The sequence below is a fragment of the Phragmites australis genome, chromosome 16, assembly GCF_958298935.1.
Source record: "Phragmites australis chromosome 16, lpPhrAust1.1, whole genome shotgun sequence".
NCBI classification, from domain to species: Eukaryota; Viridiplantae; Streptophyta; class Magnoliopsida; order Poales; family Poaceae; genus Phragmites; species Phragmites australis.
The window spans coordinates 24601524-24626005 of record NC_084936.1 but is presented as its reverse complement, the minus strand read 5'-3'; the positions used below and the strand labels follow the sequence as shown (position 1 = coordinate 24626005).

Below are 24482 nucleotides of genomic sequence, written 5' to 3'. Positions count from 1 at the left end.
AGTTCCCGGCTCCTCCTCCTCCTCCTCGAACTCTCCAGTTTGTAAAATGTGGCATACACAACAGCAACACAACACACAAATAAATACAAATAAAATATAAATAAATATTAAATAAATACAAAATTAGTATTAATAGATAGGATTTTAATTTAGATGGATATTGGTGGAAGAATAGTTGAAATCGGTGTTGAAACGGAGGAGAAACAGGTTTCAGAAGTTGATCGGGAGTTTAATTCGAGAAAAAGAAAAAAAGAGAATATTCCCTGAAATATTCCTCGAAAATAGGATTTTTTTCAGAAAAATGGAAAAGTTACTGTGCTATGGTACTGTTCATTTGGGCTGGCTAGAAGGGAGATGGGCTATAGGTGGGCTGCTGTTGTGCTGAGGTGGCCCAACTCGGACCGGAAGGGGGTGATGGCCGGTGGAGATGGTGTTACAGCTAGGCCCACTTGTTGGATTACACACATAGATAGAGAGAGGAGACGGTGAGTGACGACGGGGAGGTAGCGGAGGATGACGCCTTGGCCGGGCAGTGCAGGAACAACGACATGGGCTACCTATGGCGGTAACTCACTGGAGAGCTCACCATCAAAGGCTATAGGCCTCGAATTGGAATGAGATATGGCCTAGGGTGTTCGTCTCGGTGTGGCAGAGCTGGTGAGGGGCACTTCATTGGCGGCGGTGGCTAGGACAATGTTAATGCCTCGTCGAAGTTGGGAGTGGCGGTGGTTGACATGGGAAACACACGGGGAGTAGATTTGGCTCGAGATTCTAGGCGTTGGGAGCATGTTTGTGGTGCGGGGAAGGGGTAGTCATGCTTGGTTTGGCCAGTGAGATATTGATGGCAGCCAACAATGGGACAGGAGGTGCGGCGGCCATGGCGGCACAGTGGAAACTTGAGAGAGAGGTGGAGATGCTAGAGAGAGGGGCTAGGGGGGTAGAGGGTAGCCGGTTAGAGCTTGCTATGGAGTCTAATTGGTCGGTAGAAGCTCTGGGAAGTGGATCGATGGCGGCGTAATGGTCAGAGGGGAAAAGCTCGGTGGGAGAGAGAGATGAAGTGAGGGAGGGTGATTCTTGCCTTGATGAGCTCAGTAAGCGGCGGTGCGGAGCAAAGGAGCAATTGGTCAGGCTTTTATAGCCAGGTGGAGAAACGGTAGAGCCGGCAACGGGGATCCATGGCAAAGCTCCGCGCGTGGTATGGTGCGGTGAATCGTCAAAAGAGGGGTTAGTGTCGGCAGCGTAGAAGCTTGGACGTGCGCAGCGTGCAACGAGAAGAGTCAAGCTCAGCAGCCAAGGCAGCGAGGTATTTATTTTGCGCGCGTGCTCAGTTGGCGGTGCCCTAGGCGTGGTCGCCGTGCGCGGTGGCAGTGGCAGTGGAGCGCCAGTGTGAACAGCAACCCCAACTTAGGTATGGTGCGACACAGGTAGAGTTAAGCGGGTGGGTGGCACAGGTGGTGGGTCCAGCGGCCGGTGGCTTGGGAGAGAGTGGCAAGCATGGGCTCATGCACGACAGGAGCGAGAGGAGGATGACAGGAGGGGATGGGCTGGCGCACGGGGAAGAAAGGGAAAGGGAGTGGGTTGGGCGAGCTGGGCCGCAGGAAAAAGAAAGGAGAGAGGGAAAGAAAGAGGTGGGCCAGGAAAACAGGCCGGAGAAGGATGTTGGGTTGAAATGAGCCCAAGGAGAAAGAGGGGGACAGAAAATATTTTAATATTTTTATTTGGGTTTTGAAATTAGTTTTGAAATTTATTTCTTTTGCAAGATTTTTGAAAATTGATTTTTGACTAAAAATTGGGATGTTAAACCAGCGGACGTAGTTCACCGTGAGATCATCGAACTGGTGAACAAAGTCTGGGTACATATGATGTGTCTGCATGCTAGACCAACTCGACTCTGCAACCAAACTAAGTTAGAGAAACAAAAAAGGAAGTAATGAACATATACATACAGAAATATCATAGAACTTACCCTATGTCTACACCACAATGACCCCAGGGTCGACCGTCAACAACGTCTATTGAGAACTGGTACGCGCTATGGTCGACAACAGGCCCGCCGATGGCGATGCGCTCGTACGACAATATCTGAAGTAGCAGGGGACACCTGTAGCGAAAATGACCCTATTAGGCCATGATTGTGATTTTGGTGATTAATGACAACATAGTCATTGGTACTAACATGTTTGTCAAGAATGTATGTTAATAGGTCTCATGGATGCAATACATAAAAAAGCCACTGCAGTTGGGATGTAGTTCGATTGAATTGGAAGAAGTCACAGGAAAATTGACTACACCAAAAGGTCTAGTGTTCAGAAGGTTATACACACCGAAGCATTCTTGTCAAAAGAAGCCAAAGAAGTTTCCATACATCGGAAGGTCCAGCGCTCAGAGTTGAAGACACCGGATGATTATACTGAAGTATTTGTTGCAGAGAGGATGCAACAGTGAAAGACCAAAGATCAACATGCTAGAAGGTCCGACGATGAAGATATGCACACCGAAGGCTTTACCAGAGCATTCAACAGAGTGTGTGAAAAATCCCGAAAAGATGGTGTTGTACACACTAGAAGGTTCAGCGATGAAGATTGTGAACACCAGAGCTTTTTGCACACAGAAGAAGTGGCGGGTCAGGCTCAGGTCAACACACCGGATAGTCCAGTGATGGAGTGAAGGTTACACCGGAACATCTGATGTTTAGAACTGTTGCTGAGTGAAGTTATTGCATTATTGTAGTTGTAGTTTTACGTAATTTTTTATGTTCTATCGGATCAGTGGCAGTTTAGGATTTTTTTTATAGGGACAGTGGAATATTATATGGTCTGAAAGAAGCAGTATTATCTGTATTTCAAGCAATGGATAAGGGTATCTCTAGGCCTATGCACAAAAGTGTCAGACACTTGTACGCCTGGTTGATGTGGGGTTTCAAAATTGACCCCAAGGTTAAAGAGATAACCACTAGCATTGTGGAAAACTGTCTGAGAGATGGTGTATACTGGGAGGTGTACCTACTCAGAGAAGATCAAGTCTGGAGTAGGTACCTGCAGTATATTATGCATAGAGGTTGGTCTCCTATGTTGCTTGTGCAATGGAAGAATAAGGAGGTAGTTTGGGAGACACATGGTGAGAGGTATGAGGAGGAGGAGGGTGATGAGAAAGAGTATGATGATGATATCGATCTGGATGCTACACATTCATCAAATTAACTGACTGAACCGGCCGGTAAGGCAGATGAGGGGGAACAAATCCCTTATCTAATTGAGCAAATGGAGCAGATGATCTTGAAGCTGATAATCTCTTAAGTATGACATGTCGGATGCTGAGGACGATGCTCTTGTTCCTGCGGGCTGGAACAATTCTAACTTTAACAATCTTGTGGTGAATAAGGGGAATCAGGTGTCTTGGGAGTATACGTAGAATGAAGTTACCGAGGGTGCTAGGTATCCTACCAGTTAGGGCATGAAGGATATTGTGAGTCAATGGGTGACATCGCTTCGACGATAGTTTTATGTTGTCAAGTCAAGCAAGAAGTGATATGAGTCAAATGCGTGAAGGAGGGTTGCCCGTGGTGGGTGCACGGCTTCAATGTGAAAATATTTGAGTATTAGGAGGTGTTGATTGTAGTGGACCACACTTGTATGATGGATAAACTTGAGCCCAACCATAGGAACATCACCTCAACCTTTTGTCACCAATGTGATGTATATCTAGATTGCGAAAAACCTGAACTACGAACATGGGTCCATAATCAGGCAAATTGTGGAGGAGTGTAAGTACACTATTAGCTACAACAAGGCATAGAGGATGAAGAGGAAGACAATTGAGATGAGGTTCAGGATCTACAAAGTGTCATACGATAATCTTCTATACTTGCTGCATACCATTGCTCAGAGGAACCCGGAGATGTATTACAGCATTGATAGGTACCCAATGTTATCAAAATCTGGCAAGTATATCATGAAGTGATGCTTCTTCGCATTAGAACCATGTATAAAAGCTTTCGAGCATTGTCAATCTATCCTACTCTGCATTGATGACACTTTTCTTACCGACATGTATAAGGGACAAATCCCGAATGCTATTGGGATTGATGGGAACAATCAAGTGCTACCGTTGTTTATTGCATTTGTGGAGAGTGAGAACACGAGCAGTTGATATTGATTCATGTACTGTGTGATGATGATAATTGTTGGTGCTTGACCGAACATGTGCCTTATACATGACCGGTATGGTAGCATGCTCGCAGAAATTCAGGATCTGCAGAATGGAATAGACGATGTCATGATGGGACTTGTGTGGCCAGATCTGCAGAGTAGGTGGTGCATGAGGTATTTGGGTTCTTTGGAAATTCAAGAACAAGAATCTCATGAACAAATTCAAGAGGCTATACGGTTAGATTTAGCAGCGGAAGTTTGATGCTCTTTGAAAGATATTAGATGAGCTGACGAAGAAACAAACATAAGAGCGTACATGGAGACTCGTGAGGGACTAGAGGATAAATAAGTACCTCTTAAATCCTTGCCAACGAACAATAAAGCTGGCATAACGTGGAGGACCGGACCATCTACTAGGTCATTTAAGAGTGGATTGAGAATGAGCCGGAAAAGAGTGGGCTCTGCTCTACAATATAAACAGTGCTAGGTACGATATTATGACTACAAATTTAACATAGGTTTACAACTGGGTGATGAAATATGTGAGTGAGTTGCCGCTGTTGGGGACACGGTTTTGAGGAACATGGTCCCCTACGCCAGAGAGGTTGCTGACACTGACCCATGGGAGGTACCGCAGTACAACTGGGTTTTGTTGTGCTAGCTACAACATACCACTATATGTGTGATACCTACACAAAGACGGACGATAATACGATTCTCACCGGTGTCCCTTACTACTTTAGATGTGGTTGTACGAGCGCTTCACTATCAGCAAGCCCATTGTCGGCCATAGCGCGTACTAGTTCTCAACGGATGGCTTCGATAGCCCGATCATGGGGTCGTTGTGGTGTAGACATATGGTAAGTTCTATGATATTTGTGCACGTATATGTTCATTACTTCATTTTTTGTTTCTCTATCCTAGTTTGATTGCACAGCTGCCTTAGCCCAGTGTGCAAACACACCGCGTGTACCCGAACTTCGTTCACCAAATCGATGAGCTGACTGTGAACAACGTTCGCTGGAGGCCGTACACAGAGGAGGAGGTACTTCAACGCGCTCCGCTTGGACTTTCATTGTTGTGCTTATGGGATCGGGAGTACTGGCTTGCGCAGTGCACCCTCGTTTGTGACATCTACATCGAGGAGTATCAGTTGGACCAAAGAGAAGTTGTAGAGAGGCTCCTCGTACTCAGTTGGGCCAAATAAACCCTCCCATCTCACCGTCGGCCTCCCCACCCCCTTCTTTCTCAGCCCCTACTGCCCCTACTCTCTGTTGATCATTGTGGCTTCAGTTTATAGATACCTTAGCCTTTTATAGAAGCATTGTAGTAGCATACGCAATTTTACCATGATGTAATATTACCATCAAATTTGTATTACCCGCACACATCCAACCATGATAGTAATACATGTACTCCATTTTCAGACATAGCCTTTTCAGAATTAGTCTTCTCTTCAGTACCCTTTTCAGAGTAACCTTTTTCAGACCTAGTCTTTTTGGACCTAGCCTTTTCAGATGTATCCTTTTAAGATGTAGGTTTTTCAGAAATAGGCTTTTCAGAAGTAGTCTTTTCAGATATAGGCTTTTCAGAAATAGTCTTTTCAGATGTAGGCTTTTCAGAAGTAGCCTTTTAAGATGTAGTCTTTTAAGATGTAGGTTTTTCAGAAGTAGGCTTTTTAAAAGTAGTCTTTTCAAATGTAGGCTTTTCAGAAGTAGTCTTTTCAGATGTAGACTTTTTAGAAGTAGCATTTTCAGTTAATATGATCACACCTTACTGCAGAATGAACTATTTTTCAAGGCTGATTTCCGTGGACTTAGTCCATGCACAAGCACGAATCCGTTGTATAAATAGTTGATCTCCTAGCCGCATGTACAACCTTAGCACCAGCCTCAACCTCCCCAACTCCGACGAAAATGGGGTCTGATCCTTTCTCCAAGAAATACATGTCGAATACTATACCTGATAGGATTGAAGTGCTTATGTGCTGGTGTGGAGACCTTTGTAGGGTGTTAAAGTCATCTGATTTCTCCTACACCTACAAAAGTAGGTTCTTTGTGTGCCATAACTACGAGTACGATCCATCGCCAGGAAGCATCAATGTTGGCTCCCACCCCCAGGTAATAACTTCTTATCAAACTACTCCAAAAACAACTAAGGTTTACCACTTAACATTTTGTTCTTCATTGTAGTCGTCGCCACCACTATGTGATTTTTGAAAGTGGCCGGATACTAAGCAATCAGAAGCGGATGTGTAACTCCTTCACACTTAGCATCGTGCTACTTGGAGATGCTTTCATGAGATGGAATTCTCCTTCACACTCAGCAAGCGCATTCAGGAGGAGCAGTAGAAGATAAGAGAGGATCATAACCGTATGATGGTGGAGAACTGTGAGGCAGAGAGTGAGAGGAAACATGAGAGCACGTATTAGCGCGTGCGATGCAGGACCAAAAGCGGCGAGGAAGGGAAAGTACCCACATTGCAAGTAGTAGACCAGATGTTGCAATCTTGTTGTTTGTATTCCCTGAAGCATGTTAGGTTTAGACGTAGTACTTATTTATGTTATAATGATTGTATACCATACATGCCAATGCACGTGTATGTCGCAGTTCCCATTAAAATCACCGTGCTCAACTTTCCATTTTCGTCAAATTCGGGTATCCAAAATATCGTACAACCGTCTAATGGCACTGGACAATTTGTCAACCAAAAAAATTGCAGTGCACGTACGCCTATTATACCGCAAATTAAATTAATTCGGCCAAAGCAAGGTGTCACTTGTTCAGTGGGTGACACCTTGGTATCGCCCATTCAATGGGCGAGATAAAGGTGTCGCCCGTTCATCAAGCGACATGTGTCATGTCACCAGATTTTTTATTCCCTGACAGCCAGGGCCCACAAGGTGTCACTCGTTCATCATATGAGACTTTGCTCTCGTCCGATGAACAGGTGAGGGTAGCCTATTGTTGTAATTTTTTTGAAACGGTCGTATAATTATATATATATATATTATGTGCCTAGTCTCAACTCTAGTTACTATTACACCACCCCATTTATAATTTTTTAAAAAATATTAGAGTTACAATCCGCAAGACAGAGAGTTACAACCAGACGTAAATAAAAAAATTGAGTTACAATTGCGTTATGCATGAACGTAATCCTAACAAATTTCTTGCCTAATGATGTATAACCTAAGTAACATGATTGCTTCTTATGTTGTAATTATGTACTTTTGGATGTACGGTTGTAATTGATCTACCTAGCGAATTATAACTAATAATTGTTTAAATTGTAACTAGAGGGTGGAACAACAGTAAACTATAATACATCTAAGCGCAAAAATGAATATATATATATATATATATATATATATATATATATATATATATATATTATCCCTAGGTATGGAGCTATTCCATATCCCAACCCAACTGAACGAGCCAGCCCCCTACCATCCTACCGACCCAACCAGCCCCCACCACCCCATCCACGCACAAATAAGCATGATGGTAAATACTATATCGTGTTCATAAATGTATTTGCTTATATTTGTAAATAGTTTACTTCATCAAATTTTTTTGCAAAAGTTCAATATTTTTTGGTAGCACGATATATGAACTATTAACTGGATATCTAAATATTTTTTTATTTTTAGATAGTCACTTCTTTATACTGAGATATATTAGTTATTATACACAGCAAATTGTGAGACATAATAAAGTTTGTAATACTTAGGATGTGTTAAGTAAGACACACATATGACATATTTTTACGAATAAAGAATGAGGTGTTTATAGACATAGACTACTGATATTACTAATTATGAATCGGTGGTATAACACGATGTATGAACTATTAATGAGATATCTAAATGTTTTTTTATGATAAGGTAGTGACTTTTGTATATTGAGAGATTAATTATTACACACAGCGCTTTGTGAGACATAATAAAGTTAATTCCTATGATGTGTTAAAGTATAAAATGCATATGACTTGTTTTTATGAATAAAGAATGAGGTGTTTATAGACAGACTACATATATTACTAATTATGAATCACTGGAATAGTATATGTGCTTAAACATCCATATAGATGATTCAATGGTATTGAACTTTCGTCCAAAAAAAATTGCACTTTTGCCAAAAAAAAAAAAGATGAAGTAAACTGTTTATAAATATAGACAGATACATTTATAAACACGACATAATGTTTACTGTCATGCTTACTGGGTGGCTGAGGTGGTGGGGGTCATTGAATTGGTGAGATGGGGGCTAGCCCGTTCAGTTAGGTTAACTATTTCATACCAGGGTATATCTATATATCGGTTTTATCAATTCAGGTCCATGAAAGCACACAACTGTACTTCAATTCAGAGAACTGCTAGTTAGCGAATGTTTACGACTTGTGACACTCGGCGCAGTTATCATTTACATTTCAGGGTTTGTTTTCGGACATCACGGCATGAAAAAAAAAATCCTGCAAACCTGTGCGCAACACCATCCAAGGTGCCTGTTCTACGAGGCCAACAGGTATCTGAACCTTAACTCGTAGGGCAGGACACGGACACGCCGCGGCGCCGCAGGGCTGTACCGGCCAGTCTCGACCGCACGGACGGCGTTGCGCTGCGGCTCGCGGGGCAGCTGCAGGCACACCCAGTCCACGAGGGAGCTCACGTCCTTAGCGAAGTCCGGGAGGTACCAGTGCAGGAGCTTCGGGATTGCGAGCCCGCCCGGCGACGACACGCCGACGGCGGCCTGCAGGTAGTCCCTCTTGGCCGCCTCCAGCTCCTCCTCCACACGGGCAGCCGTGTAGACTCTCATCTTCAGAGACAAGAAAAAAAGAGGGTGGCAGCGCTGTCAGTCGAGCGATTTTTGCCGGCAAGCACTGCTGAGTGATCAGTCTCATTGTGCTGCGGTTAGAATCATTTGCATTGATACAACCCGGAGAGGTCCAGAGCGCCAAAAAGTGTTGTCTGCTTTGCTGCATGATTGCCTTTGCCATTCCTGAATTCTCGCACTTCAACAAAGTTCAGGAGACGCACAAGTAGTTCGAGGAAATTAACGCTAGTGTTTATGTGCTTTTCTATTGGAAAATAACGCTTACTATGTTCTTTTAAATACCAAGTTGCACAGACCCTAAAACAACTCGGTTAGACGTGTAATAGATGCCTGAAACTGCCCATTTTTGTTAGATGGATGAAACTGCCAAATTGCTTCAGAACAATTTCAGTACACATTTTGGGGAAGCACTAAATTCGCTCTGCACATAGTGGCCGGCCGCAACAACTTTGAAGTACACCTAAACAGCATCGGTTGTACCCTATTTAAGTTGCGCAGTACTGCAGTGCGACTTGCTCAACTTTGGCACATGCTTTGATCGATGCATGGCTAGCACGCCCTGTGAGAAGATAAATAGAGTTTCCGGGAAAAGAAGAAACACACTGTAGCAAGTGAAAGGATGCAGCAAGGCAGCACCTTTCCTTCTGTCAATCCTGGAGCGGGCATAGAGTTCTACAGTCCGAGCAAAAGAAGTGCAGTGGCAGTGTGGCACGTCAACGGAGCCGAGAACTCACCGCCGGCGAAGACCAGCTGCCACAGGACAACGCGAACGTCACCAGCGGCTCCGGCCACTCCAGCCCGAACACGGCCCGTGCCGCCACGTCGTCGCCCTTCGCCCCTTCCGTGTTTCACCTGCCAATGTCAAATTCCCATTGTCACAACACAGTCGTGGACGGCTCAGAGGTCCCAGCCTTTTCAGTCACGCGGCAACGATGATGCCCTTACATGATTTACGTCGTAGGGCAGCCTCAGAATGAAGTGCTCGATCGTCATGGCGCTCAGCACGCGCCTACCCACGTTGATCGTCGCCTGGTGGGGAAGAAAACCGATAGCTCACTACTGTCAGAGATTTTTCATACAGTATCCTCTTGTTAACAATGTAAATTATATGCTGCAGGTAGTGTATCTAGAGAGGTGAGGTGAACATGGGACCTTGGGCATCATGGCCACCAGCATATGGGGGTTGGTAGGTGCTCGTTGCTCAAGAAATGCCTGGAGTCGCAGAATAAACAAGCATGTCAGGACATGTCCCTTGATCTTGCATATGTATCCTGTTAGGTTGTACGTACTACTGAAGAACTGCTGTGGTCAAAAGCAAATGAAGCCAAGATCGCCATTATTTAGGGCTTTGCTGATGATTAAGGAGACAGGGAGCATTTCAATTCTGAAGTTTAATAGTAACGGATACCAACATGCAGGGCACAGACATGCACTGTGTTCTTTCTAGTTCAATCATAAAACAAACTAAGTGCTTCAAAAATTTACTCCTACACATTACCAGAATAGCATTATCTCGTGTATAGCGTGGGCAAACTTATGAAGTTCCAAATGGTCCCAACAAACAGACCTTCTATCAGTGCGAGCTGTTCATCAACAAAGGAGCCCGAAGCTATGCATAATGCTGAGAAGCAACAAGAGGCCTCAATTATGAGAGACAGCTTACGATCATCATGCAGGAGTTGTAGGTGTTGATCCAGAATGCCAACCTCTGCTGATGGGAGAGGCAAACTAGGTCAACCGAGGAGAGCTTCCGGAGCAATGTCCTGATTTTTGACAGGTAGACGAAGATCATTCTGTCAGCATGCTAATTCAAACAGCCACCAGCTCACCACACAACCAAATCTAGTTTGCACTAACAAAAAATGACAGAAAAACTGCTAGCAGATTAGTAGTGGTAGTTACCGAATCAATGGAAACTCACTTCAATTGCCGACCAAGACGCGTGTCACTGGCGAAAACATCCTGGTCGAATGAAGTGGCGTCAACTTCTCGGAGCTGCTTGTACGGGCCAATGTCTCTCCATCCGAACTCTAGGACACCGTAGGGTCTCCGGCGCACGCGCCATCTGAGCTGCTCTCGCAAGAACCGGAGACTGACGGCGACGATGCTCGCTCTTCGTCTTGGCTGCTGGAGGTGCTCATCTGCGAGAAAATGGCCATCAGGCATGTCAATAGCTCCTCCGAAACTTTGTTCGCCGTGGCTGAGGCCTTGTCTGAATCAATGCCATTGATGTCGTCAATAGCTTTGCGATCTTCTACTGTACTAGTTGTCTGAAATGGAAGATGCAAATGCAAGAAGATTAGCCTATGAATACTGAATTCAGTGTCAATTTTAGCTCAAAATTAAGTCTTATACCTGAACTCCGGCGCATTTCTCCGCTACTTGTATCCTGCATTTTGGCACATTACTCAAAGGCAACCGGCTAAAATCTCTGCATGAGTTTGTGCTGCACGATTGGTTCTCCTTCCCCGGACGATCACCTTGGCTAAAAGGACTAGGCCTTCTTGGTGTGTGCTTGACATTGGTGATTCGCTTCGAAGATGACACATTAGCATCTTGATCGGAACCTTGACGCATAGAGGTGGACACCCCTGAATTCTGCACTTGGGCCGATGGCTTGTGCCGCGCCGGCGTGCACCGGTCACCGGCCGGGAAACACGCGTTCTTCGCCATGGAGGTGATGATGGCCTCCTGGTACAGGCCCTGCCGGGAACTAACGACCTGCTCCTCGAGCCGGACGACCTCCTCCTCCAGGACCGCGACTTCGGCGAGAAGCTCCAGTGTCTGGGCACAATTCGGAAGAAGCAGAGATAAGAATGGAAGCTCTTCCAAACTGCAATGAGTTCTGGATTGCTTGAAATGCAAGCGGGGCACTAACCTGAGACGGAAGGTAAGGGGGGAGCCGAGGCAAAGCGCCCAGCGGTCTCGTGAACGCCCGCTCTAGAGCTCGGTGGACGTTCTCCTCGTGTCGAAGCTTCTTCCTCAGCTTCTCCACCTGCAACTCGAAATGAATAACGTTGAATTTCCTTAACAAGAGAGTAAAGCCGTGAAACATATTGATAAAAACGATGAGCTCAGGATCAAACACTAGGAGATGGATGGGATACTATACATCTTGCTGCAGTGCCATTTTCCTATCTCTCCGCGATTGGTTTCTGATCTTGATGCCCTGCGCCGTCGCATTGGTGGAGGATGCCTTCATCACCGCCGGCGTCTTCGAGTTGGGCCTTTTATGATCCTTCTCCATCACCTTGAGCAGAGATAACAACAGAAAACGAAATTTGAGTTGAGGAGAGGGCAGGGCTCAGACGTCGGTAGTGATCAAAAGATGGAGTACCAAATTCGAGCTGCTCTCTACAGCGACGGATCCGACTGAGCCCATTTCAAACGCTTCGTAGAACTAAATCGCCAAATTTGACTCAGAAAAGCATGGAGGAATAGAGTGTGGTGCACACAACCTTACTACTACTAAGTAATCCTTACTCACAGAAAACTAGAAACTTTACCAATCACTCCCTCCAAGAATTCACAGACCCATCACCATGGGACGCGAAAGCCGTCAGCTTTCCGATCCGAGGGGCACGCAGAGCGCCGAGAAACCAAAAAACCATCTCGGAAACCGCCCCCAAAACGCAAAGAATACATATGATCGATTGGGCGCTCAGCTCAACGAAAGGCGCAAACTTTCCGACGCCAGAACCCAAGAAAAGAGAGGGGTGGTACAAGGACTGCTTACTTTCTCGTTCCTCGGGGCGGTCCTGGTGCCGCGCACCACCGCCGGCCTCCGCGCCCTCCCGCTCATCTCTTCCAATGGCGTGTACGTCTGTCGACGCGGAGCGCAAATGGGCAGGGGGGGACACGAGCAACGGGGCTGCGCCGAGCCGCGGGCGGATGCAGGGGCCTAGGAGGCGGGAGGAGCCTTGATGAACGGCATTAACGGCGAGCAGGCCCCAGGAGTTCGAGGGCGGTTCTTGGCGCGGCGCCTGGAGCAGGACAAGGCCGCAGAGGCCAGAATTCGGCAGCGCGGATCGGGTTCGGGGTTGGGAAGCGTGCGCGGGGCTGCGGCGAGAGAGGTGTCGCGGTGATGGCGACGGTGTCTGGCGTCGTCTAGTTCGCGCGTGGCGTGGATCGGATCGCTTCACCCGCTATGTACGCGTGCGTGTGAGCTAGCGATTTTTTTTTCTTTTCCTTTTTTTCCCACCGTGCCGGTCTGCCCCGCGCGACGGGGTGCGGCGGCGGGGCCGTGTGGGGCGAGGCTGCCCATGCCCCTGCTGCGTGGTGGAGCCGGGGCTGGTTGCGATTGGGCTCGGGTGCTCGTTTCCGTGGTGGCGCGGGGCCGGCGCTGCATCTGCTCCTGCCTGCACGGGGTCGGCCGCCGGGCCACGCGGCTACTCATGAGCGCAGCGTGCGCTCGTCGTCGTGCTCGCTCGCTCGCTCGCTCGCTTTCCAGCTTACAGCAGGCTTCGCGGTTCACTACTCCCTTCTCATCGACGTCATCGCTCTCTCGTTCGGTGGAGGAGTGGCTCGTCGATTTAACTGTTCGCACGCTGTTAAAACTGAAGTGCGCGCACTACTCTGTTTCGCTTGGGAGCGATGTTGCCAAATTGCACGCTGACATACAGGATAGGCTGGATTTACTAGTGCATCTGCCCCTGTTTCAGGCTGCATCTTTTTTTTTACACTTTCCAAGAGGAAATATCATTCCAAAACGTTGTAGCATTCATTTTGCCCACTACTAATTTTTGGCCGCCGGAGATTGTTGAGAAGGGCTGGAGAAAAAAAAAACAGAGAGAACGGAATTTATATGCAACATTTTTTAGATAATGGAAGTTTTGACCTATGTATCAACAAAACGTGCAAGATGCACACATCTATTTTTTTATGCACACATCAAATTCGTGCATCCAAAATGACTCAAATTTGGATGGTTTAGACATACATTCACACATAGACATTTAATTATTTTTTTAATTGTAAAGGAATAGTTGAATTTCAAACAACGGGGCTTAGTCTGGTGGCCAACTAAAACTACCAAATCATAGCTGTTCCATCTAGAAAAGGGCCTTTCTACTTTTACCTCCACATTTCTAGACATTATGTTAGTTTAACTATGGATTTTTAGGTATCTCTGGAATATTAGTACTTGACTTGTTATAACTAATCCTATTGTCAATACCTAGAAAATGGTATGCTATCTCTATCAAGATGATTTTAGTCTTTGATCGGACATATCCAAATCCATTTTGGATCACTATTTTTTGGCTAATCTGACCCTCTTTCCCATGCATTTTTTAGGGCTTTCGACCTTGCCTTTGTTTAGATTAGCCTTCATGTGGTGCAAGCACCAAAGGCGAACATGACCATCATCCGGTGATGCTCCGGTGACCTTTAAACTGGGGAGGCATAACCGGTGTCGTTAGGACTTAGGGGGCACTAGATGACAACAATGCCTTTGGCACTGCCGAAGACAATCAGGGTTGCTGTAGGAGTCGAGGGCGCATGGGAGGTTGCTGGCACCGGAGAAGAAGAGGTGCTGGAGAAAAGAGGATGTCGTTGAGTCGAGGGCGCATGGGAGGTTGCCGGCACCGGAGAAGAAGAGGTGCTGGAGAAAAGAGGATGTCGTTGCTGGTAGGGCTGGTAGTGGAGTGGGAACTGGAGAGCGCTTAGGCAAAAGGTACCACGCATTGAAAAAAAAAACTATTGTCTTATGTAAGCACACTCTCTCCAAGCATCCCCACCATTCTACATGTCCTAATTTCATGATTGTTGTTTAGTGAATAAAAAAACCTTGACTAATAACTAGATAGACAGCCTTGGCACATAAAGGCTCAAAAGTAGTTGGCGATCGAATAGAAAATCTGGATGTTGCTACCCTTCAAGCTTCTGAAAATGCCGCTTCTCTTAGTCAACTAAGCTCGACTATAGATTCGCGATCAAACGGCTCTCGTCTTATCTTCTTCCTCTCACTTGCACAACTGTTTCTCTTCTCCACATCGACAGTGCAATGCTCCCCCACCCCCACCCTGGTCCATCTCCTCTCGTCTCCGGCGGCATCCCTGCCACCGGATATGTGCTCACCACCCCCACAGTGCTAACCCTGCTCCGCCAGGCTACATCCTTGCCTCCCCGGCTAATGGCACCGTCCATCGCCCGTCCTCCGCCACCCATAGCCAGTGACGCCCCTGCCCCCCCCCCCCCCACGCCCGCCTCCTCCGCCAGGTCGCCTCACCGACCTCCCTCTAAACCTAGCAACAGACACAAATCCTTATCTGGAAGCCGCCGCCGCCAACCCCATATCCCTAACTGGACCACCATCACTGTGTTCACACCATCGTTTGAAAAACTGTGTAAAATTAGGCGATCGATGCATGTGAAATAAAGACGCATTCTCCAGCCGGCCGGGCTGCTGCTGCAGCAGCCAGCCTCGCGGCCACGTGAGAAACTAACTTTTGTGGTGCTGTTTGAGTTTTTGTTATGCGCGGGAGGCCACGCATTGAACCGGCACTGCAGAGCCTTTACAAAAGATGGTCGTGGACCATGATGGTGAAGTCTGCACCACGTCTCCTCCTCCGTCCTTGCAAGATTACAAGTGAGCAAGAACAAGGAGGCAGGTGAAAAGCGTCGGACTTTGCAGAAGGGTAAATTTTGGTCAGGATTTTGCCCAAGGTTGGAAAGCACGATATCTATTCAGATGCAAGACAATGTAAGGCTCAAAGATTAAGCTGATGTACGTTCGAAAGCGGTGCATCATGTGCTAAATATTCTATTTACTGGTTTGTTTTTATTGATACGAAAAGATGCCGCGCTCTAAACACTAAGCATCTCACGTGCAATCTTAGACCGGAAGTTCTAACCAGGATAATCAGAAGCTCCGATGTGGATCGGAAATTCTGACAATAACTATCCAACGCGCAGCGCCTAGAAAACTCTAGTCGTGGCGTCATACTATTGGACCTTCATCGTCACCCATACTTGGAAGGAACCCATCAGAGTGCAGATGCTCGGTGGCTTGTTCTTGGTCGTCGAGATCAAGAATGAGTAGCAGTAAAAGGGAGAAGAAAAAGGGATGAGACTACAGGAGCTAGGTAAAAAGATAGATGTGATTGCATTTTTCATCGATTGATAATTCTTCTCAATCGGCCATGACCCTCTCATATTTAAAGGGGTGGCAGGTCTTAGCCGTAAAAGATCAGGACTCCTAATTCAAACCGAACAAGACTTACAAATATGGTTTGGCTATGCCATCTGATCTCGAAACTTTCTATAACTAACATATATTTCCTATTCGATCACGTAATCTACCATATATCTATATAAGTATCTTTTATTGCAATTCAGTCTTCTAGGATTCGACTACGTGCTCAATCCGAACACCTGCTCGTGTACCACCTGCTCAGTCCAACCACCTACTTAAAGAATGACTACTTGGTTCAATTACGTGCTCAAAATTCAACCAGTCACTGCTCGATCCGACCAGCTCCTCAGACTTTAACTAACTCTTCGGACTTGACCAGCCCCTTGGACTTGACTGGCTCATCGGTCTTGACCACCTGGTCAATGATCACCTTGGTCGAAGATCACCTGGTCGGAGATCACTGTGGTCGAAGATAACCATAATCAAAGATCACATGCTCAAATATCACTAGGTCGGGGATAACCATAGCCAGAGATCACCTGGTCAGATATCACCTGCTCGATTTGACCACTCACACGCATTTGACCAGGTACAACAATATCTCATTAAGCTGATCATCACTGCAATGATCACTATAGATATCAAATCTTGCCATCAACATATGCCTCCCTCCCCCTTATTTTTTTGGCAAAGCTTGCATGCAAAAAAATAAACCTAACTCTCAAGCACGACTACAAGCCCAATGATTATTACTTAAACACCGGCTCTTACTCCCTCAAGGACAGAAACAATTCATATTTCTAGTTTAGATCTCCCTTTGAGAATACAAATATAACTGAAATAAAAAGTTCTAACAAATATTTCAGCTTTTAATACATAATAACAGTGTTCTGGATAAGACTAGCAACCGATCACATCCATCCCCCTTTTGACGATACCCAACTAAAATATGAAGACTCATAAAATGGCATCTAAGGATCATACCCTATCCACAATGGATATTCAAACATACCTGGATAAGGAGTCAATGTCATATGTATTGGCAGAATATATGATAAAAATGATATGGTTGCGAATGATTTTGGTACTATTATATAGACTTTTGACATTGTAATCGCCTTTTAGATCCCCACACCTGACCAAGATCATGTTGATCAGCTTTTTCATCCTCACACTTGTCCTCAAGTTGTTTGGATATCAACTTCGGCTTTGCCTTTTGGGTAGCTTTTATAATTGATGTTTGAATATTAGTTTCAACCTTTTTGCTACCCTTAGGGACCCAAACCATCTTCCTCTCTTTCAACCTTTGTGTATAAGGTTGTTACGATAATCTTCCTTTCTGTGGATATGATAAACCAAAGTGAACACCTTCTCGACTATGGTTTCGCATCATGCAGCATAGACAGTCCCATTCCCTTTTTATGCACATCCAACTTTCTTTTAAATGCAACCAAGTCTGATGCTTTTGCATTGCTCCTGACCGAACTTACAGTATCATTATCTCTCCATTCAACCTGTATACTAGTCCGAACGCCATCATCATTCTTGTGACTAGCTCCTACCATTGTTTTGCTATCATCACCAGCAACCAGGACAACAACAATAACTGACAGTTTACATTCCTTTAAATTAGCCTACTCCTCCTTTTCATAGGTAGCAATTATATTGATCGTATCTCCTTCAATCCCTTTGCCTCGCATAATAACCGACCTTGAAGCAACATCAATTAGCCTTTCCTCTATTCCAACTAAATCTAATTGCCCATCAGAATTGCTACTATCCTTGACACGATACACTTTGTTAACACTTTATTCTCTCATTTATTACTAGACTGATTTCTTTGATCAAAACGGTCATTATTAGGATACGATGATTTGTCAAACACAGTTTGGCAACGCCCATCCCCAATGAAAAGAAGTAGAATGCATTTGAGACGGTGACATCCACATACCGTTGAAGCCCAATGTCGGGCAAGGAGGAAACATAGTTGGATGATATCTCCAAGGCATGGGCATTGTCGACCTATATGGTAGAAACAAAACCTCTTTATTGGCACTCTTATGTTGATAATGCTGACCATCGAGTCCTTGCTTTGATGATGATATCAGTCGTCTAAAATTATTAAATCGACTAGCACTTACCTTGTCGGTCTTTTCTTCTCATACTTAGCCAGAAACTCCTTGAATGTAGTGTTCGACCTTTAAATCATGTCCATGTCACTGTTCTTGTTATTATTAACTTTTCGTCTACCAACCTCTGGCTTTTTTATTTTGACTTTTTCGGCTTAGCACTCTTGTGCCCCCCCCCCCCCCAGAACTTGGTGTTGATATTGACTTGCGACTTTCCAAAGTACTTCCAATTTGTACCTTTCCCAAAAGATCCTCATTCTCTCATGAAGGCTTTAGATGTTCCTCTCTAATAACCATATCCCTGTCTTTTGTAGACTCAACCTGAGATGGCCGAACTAGGACACTTTTACTCTCAAGTTTGATCACGCCGACAGGGAATGACCGAGTACCTTCTTGCTTCTTCGGACTTTCAACAAACTTCAATCTTCTTTAAGTAGCCGATTGATCCTTACCCAATATCTTAGAATTATCTTCCATCACATGAATATCGTATCTTTAAATTCCTTCAGCCTTGGCCTTGTATCTCTAAATCCCAAATAATCACAAAACTTATGTCATATTCTTGACCAAGTAGACCGAATTTAAAACAAGTAAAGTAATCCATACAAATACAATGCCTGACAAAGATGATGAAAATAATTCTAACTTTAATATATCGCTATTGCCGACCTCCTCATATGGCGAAATAACTTGACCGACAAACTCCACATCCTTACTCGTGAATTTTGCAAGCTCTAGTACTTCAAATCCTTGCGGGTATACCATGATCATAGTACAGTCTTCTGCATATGGATATTGTTTTATCAACTTCTATTTCAAATTCCCCTTGCAACACGCTATCAACCTGTTTATTAACACCTCTATATTGTATACACAGTTTGACTTTAAGCAGCAAGGGTATTTCTTTTTTTTTATTTTTAGAAACATCCAAACTGTTCCTCTATTCAGCAGTAGCTGTTGTTATGACTTTGCGCTGGTATCCAAATTATTATTATACTCAGCTATTATGTCTTATTGTATAACACTAGTGTTTAAAACTGAATCAAACTATTAATCAGTTATTATAATCGATAAGTCACTTAGTAGTTACTGATATCTTTCCCATTTCAACTCTTTTTTCCTTAGCAGTTACTAACATCTTTCCCTTTTCGCTAACCGACTATTTGTATGCAATAGTAATTGGCTTTTTGATATTTGTATTCGAACCTGATTGTTTATTTATATTAACTTCTTTACCCAATCTTTCGGAATCATTAAACAATGTATCACTAATAGATCTATCTATTGAAACTATAGAATCAAATTGGAAAATAGATAACGTACTTGCAGATAGTACCTCTTGTAGCATGGTATCGATGGATGAAAACTCCTTTATCTTAACGACGGCTTGCTTTGTTTTCCGATAGCACAAAAGCAACTTCTTCCGCTATTCTTGCAATTCTGCTTCAATCATGCTATGACCTCCTTCAAATACTTCATCAAGTATAGACCTTTGTTCTTTTGAGCTTGAATTTAGATCTTCATATGATGAAGCTCAAAGTCCTTTTCTCATATCAAATTGCCCCCCAGCCGAATTCACCATTTTAGCACCATTCAAACTAGGCATATGTTTGGATGTATGCACTGTTCTTGTAACACTATTGCAGCCAAAATTTCTTTCTTGTTGCTCCAGCCCAATAGCCGAATAGGGTATGCATGAAGGTGATCTATATGCCATAGTGCTACATGTATGTACATACATGTTTGCTGATTTTTTTTGTTTATTCGGCTATAATCTGAAACCGAAGTTGATGCATTAAGTGCAGCACATAACATTGGTATTGGGTTGCATATATGTAGTATTTTGCAAAGGAGTTCTAAATTTTGCTTCCTGTAATGACCTGTACGGAATACTGGAACCTTGTGGTAACGTATAAGACACAACATATGTTGCAGCGTGGTATGAAGGTGAATGTATCCTCACCAAATTCTAAGCAACTTGGATATAACTCGTAACCGAGGCACATGTATTAGGCACTTGCGTATTTACTGACTCGACTACTCGGCCATGATTACTAGCCGAATATGTGGCCAAGTTAAGTGAATATTGTGATGCAACCTCTGGTCTAGATGGCCCACCATAAGTATTTGATTCGCTAATATCATTCTGGCCATATATTGTTCATCGATGTAACTCGTGCATAAACGCATTAGATGAAAACATTACCGATGAATTAATATGTAAAATTCCTTATTGCATGGTACCAACATTACCAGCAAATAGTGGCTCAAAATAATTTGCCAAATTCATCAACTTAATTCGGCCATGTTGATCATTCATCAGCACTCCAGTTTGTGATGTTCTCCGTGGTGTAAGCATTGCCGATGAGCTTGGAGTCACAGAATCATGTTGCATGTTACGCAAAACTAATATTTGGAGTATTAACACCATGCGATAGGAGTTGTTTTTGATGTTGCTCATCTGGTACTTAAAACATTAAAGGCCTAACATGGCTACATAAATCTAAACTCTCAATCATTCTTTCGCAATGTTTCGCCATGACAGTACCAACTAATTGATCAATCATAGCATTGGCATTTTCCCGAGTAATAAGTGTGCTACCTATATTTGGCTTTACCTCGGGCTTGGTGCAGATAGATGGCATTGTCATTACCATGAGCGCAGATGTAACAATGCTCCCTTTATTAATTTTCGATCAGATTGATTATGGTGAAAGCTTCGAGTCCCTAATGGAGTCGTCAAAAAGTGTGTTTTGACACGAAAAGATGTCGTGTGCCAAACACTGAGCACCTCATGTGCAATCCTGGACCAGAAGTTCCAACCAGGATAATTGGAAGCTCCGATGTGGATCGGAAGTTCCGACGATAACTATCTGACAGGCAATGTCTAGGAAACCCTAGTTATGGCACCATACCGTTAGACCTTTGTCGTCACCCACACTCGGGAGGGATCTTGTCAGAGTGCAGATGGCCGACGACTTATTCTTGGTTGTCGAGATAAAGAATGAGTAGCAGTAGAAGGGAGAAGAAAAAGGGACATGACTATAGAGCAAAATAAAAAAGATAGATGCAATTGTATTTTTGATCGATTGATTCTTCTTCTCAATTGTTCATGACCCTCCCATATTTAAAAGGGCGATAAATCTTAGCCGTAAAAGATCAGAACTCCTAATTCAAACCAAACAAGACTTGCAAATATGATTCGACTATGTCATCTTATCTCCAAATTTCTATAACTAACATATCTTTACTATTCGATCACATAAACTACCATATATCTACCCGAGTATCCTTTATTATAGTTCAGTCTTTTTGGATTTTACTACATGTTCGATCCAGACACCTGCTCATGTATCGCCTGCTCAGTTCAACCACCTGCTTGAAGAACAACTGCTTGGTTCAATTACATGCTCAAAATTCAACCAGTCAATGCTTGGTCCGACCAGCTCCTCAGATTTTAACCAACTCTTCGGACTTGACCAGCCCCTCGGACTTGTTCGGCTCCTCTATCTTAACCATTTGGTCAAAGATCACCTTGGTCGAAAATCACCCAGTTGGATATCACCTTTTCAAAGATCACCTGATCGGAGATCGCCGTGGCCGGAGTAATCATAGCCGGAGATCACCTACTCAAAGATCACCTGGTCGGGAATAAACATAGCCAGAGATCATCTGCTCGAAGATCATATGGAGTAGAGACCATTGTTCGGTTCGACCACTCCCACGCATTCGATCAGATCTAACAATATCTCTTTAAGCCGATTATCACTACAATAACTACTATAAATATCAAATCTTGTCATCAACAGTTTTTTAAGCATTACCTTGAATTATTAACGTTTAAATTGGATTAGACGGAGAGGATGATACTATGAGATAAGCTTCTGCGCTGCGTGGGGGCACATGACGGTGGCGCAGCTGGGAAGTAACCCCCGTTATTTTTTTCCAAACTCGATTTGGTGGCCACATTGGCCGGGTGTCTGACAAATTTTCGTTACGCCCTGACATTGTCCATGTGACACGGTCCGCATGGGCAATGGTACATATCCTACTCACCAGTCCAAGGCTGCAACGCTGAACGAGGGTGTCGTGCTTGGAAATATGCATGACTATGGCACGCTATTTCGTTCTTTGAAGACTAGATCAAGACTACTTCCAGCAATCAGGATATTAAAGACATGTGAAATCCTATATTTTGGTTGAGAATTTCAAATCAGCATGCAAGGTTGTTTTTATCCACGTTGATACGGAAGAAGAATTTTATTTTCACTGTAGCATTACTCGCTAAAGATATCTATTAGTACAAAAGATTCTTTTTTCTATTTCTATATGTAATGTTTTAGTAACATTTGTTTCACTCATAGCCATTGGAATTAACCGAAACTAGTAAGGTGACTCATATTAATAGTATGACTAATCTCACTATAATATTTTATCAATATAATCTTTGATTAAAAATTAGTCTCTTTTACTTTTTTAGTTAGTGTTGTTTAGTTACAAAACACATAAAATTAGAAGAACAAATATAAATTATATTAGTGGAAAGAAAAAATTTATACTTCAAACTTGCATCCAAATTGTATACATATATTAGTTCGATTTATATGCATTTTGATCAACTATTAAAATCATATGTCAGGTGTAGACAGCCTAACCAAAATCATAATAGAATCGTCTTGCCCACGTGTTATGCCTTGCCGGCTGCCTGCTTGATGTGATCAACTTGAGCTACACGGTGCTTCTTAATCTATTATCTTAGTAAGACTTTTTTTAATTATGAATTTTAGTTGTTGATTAATTGTATATGGACTCTTTATTTAGATATTTGATTTTTTTATAAGACTATATTTGATATGGATCTTTATTTTTTCTATTCTAACCCCTAATTTTAATTATTATTAAAATTATTTTATGTGGCCTCTTTATATAGATATTTTGCTTTTCAAACCGTATGGAAATCGAACTGCTAATTTTTCATAATTTTAATTCCGAATTTAGATATTTATTAATTTTATTTGATACGGACTCTTTGGTTTTTTAATTTAGCTATTTATTAATCGTATTCATATGGGCTCTTTGGTTAGTCTAGACCGTTTCATAACAATGAGCGGTCTTTTATTTTTTTTTCAATTAATATGGTAATTTTATAGCCTTTAGAGTGAATGTAAAAACTCATTTTTCTCCTCAAATAATAATATAATAGATTCGTCACACTGCAGTTTGAACCTTTCCTGCTCTGTCGAGATGCAGAGCATCATTGTCCTGCTGCAATCTGATAAATAATGTCAGCCATGTCGATTAAACTGATACATGTAGGAGTGGAAACGGATCGGATACGAATTAAATAGTCACTTTTTACACTACTATCTATATTTTAATATGAATATAAATACAAAACTGAATATCATCGAATGCGAATACAAATTGGATTGTTCGAATCCGCATTCGGATATCTACTTGATCGGGTTGTATGTAAATATCCTACACCTTTAATGATAAGAATTTTTATTTTAGTACGCAAAAAATTCATTCACATTTGGAATAACTGGAATTACCGAAATTTTAGAAATTTCATTCAAAATTCATGTTGAAAATATAATTTTTTGGTCAAATTTGATTAGGCTGAAATATATAAATTTCGTTCACCTCTGAAATTTCTAAAACTTTAGCGAAATTTAGCTCCCTGGTTGGCAGATACGAATACTATCTATTTCCACATCTGAATTCAAAGCAATTCGGATATCCATATTTGAATCCAAATCTCGAAAACGAATTTGGATACATCCATTTTAGTACCCATTTCAGAAACAAATACGGATACTGATATCCATATTCGTGTTTTGACGAATACAAATATCGGATAATTCGGATACCTACTATACATTTTCCACCCCTAGATGCATGCTGCTCATTGTCGCTGCTAGAACTCTTGACCGTTTGTTTAAGCTGATTCAAACTTGAAGCCGCCCAAGCCTTGCCGCTGCAACTGCAAGGTTGTCTTGCCTGCAGTGAATCAGAAAGATTCAGATGCCAGGAAGCCGACAACAATTCTTCTCCTAACCCCTGGAATCCAAAGCATAAAAACATCTCCTTTCAGCTCATGGCTAGTGGCACTACTGGACCAACAGCTACTAAATTAGAGAAAGGCACTAACAAGACTGCAGTAATCAAAATGCCCACAGCAGCTCAGCCTGTTGTCAGTGCCAATTCTTAATGAAAGATGCATCAACA

General features: G+C 43.3%; 1 pseudogene; it reads right to left on the bottom strand.

The window, feature by feature from the left end:
- Positions 1 to 8425: 8425 nt before the first annotated feature.
- LOC133896111 (uncharacterized) lies at positions 8426 to 13131 on the bottom strand (annotated as a pseudogene).
- Between the last annotated feature and the right edge of the window lie 11351 nt (positions 13132 to 24482).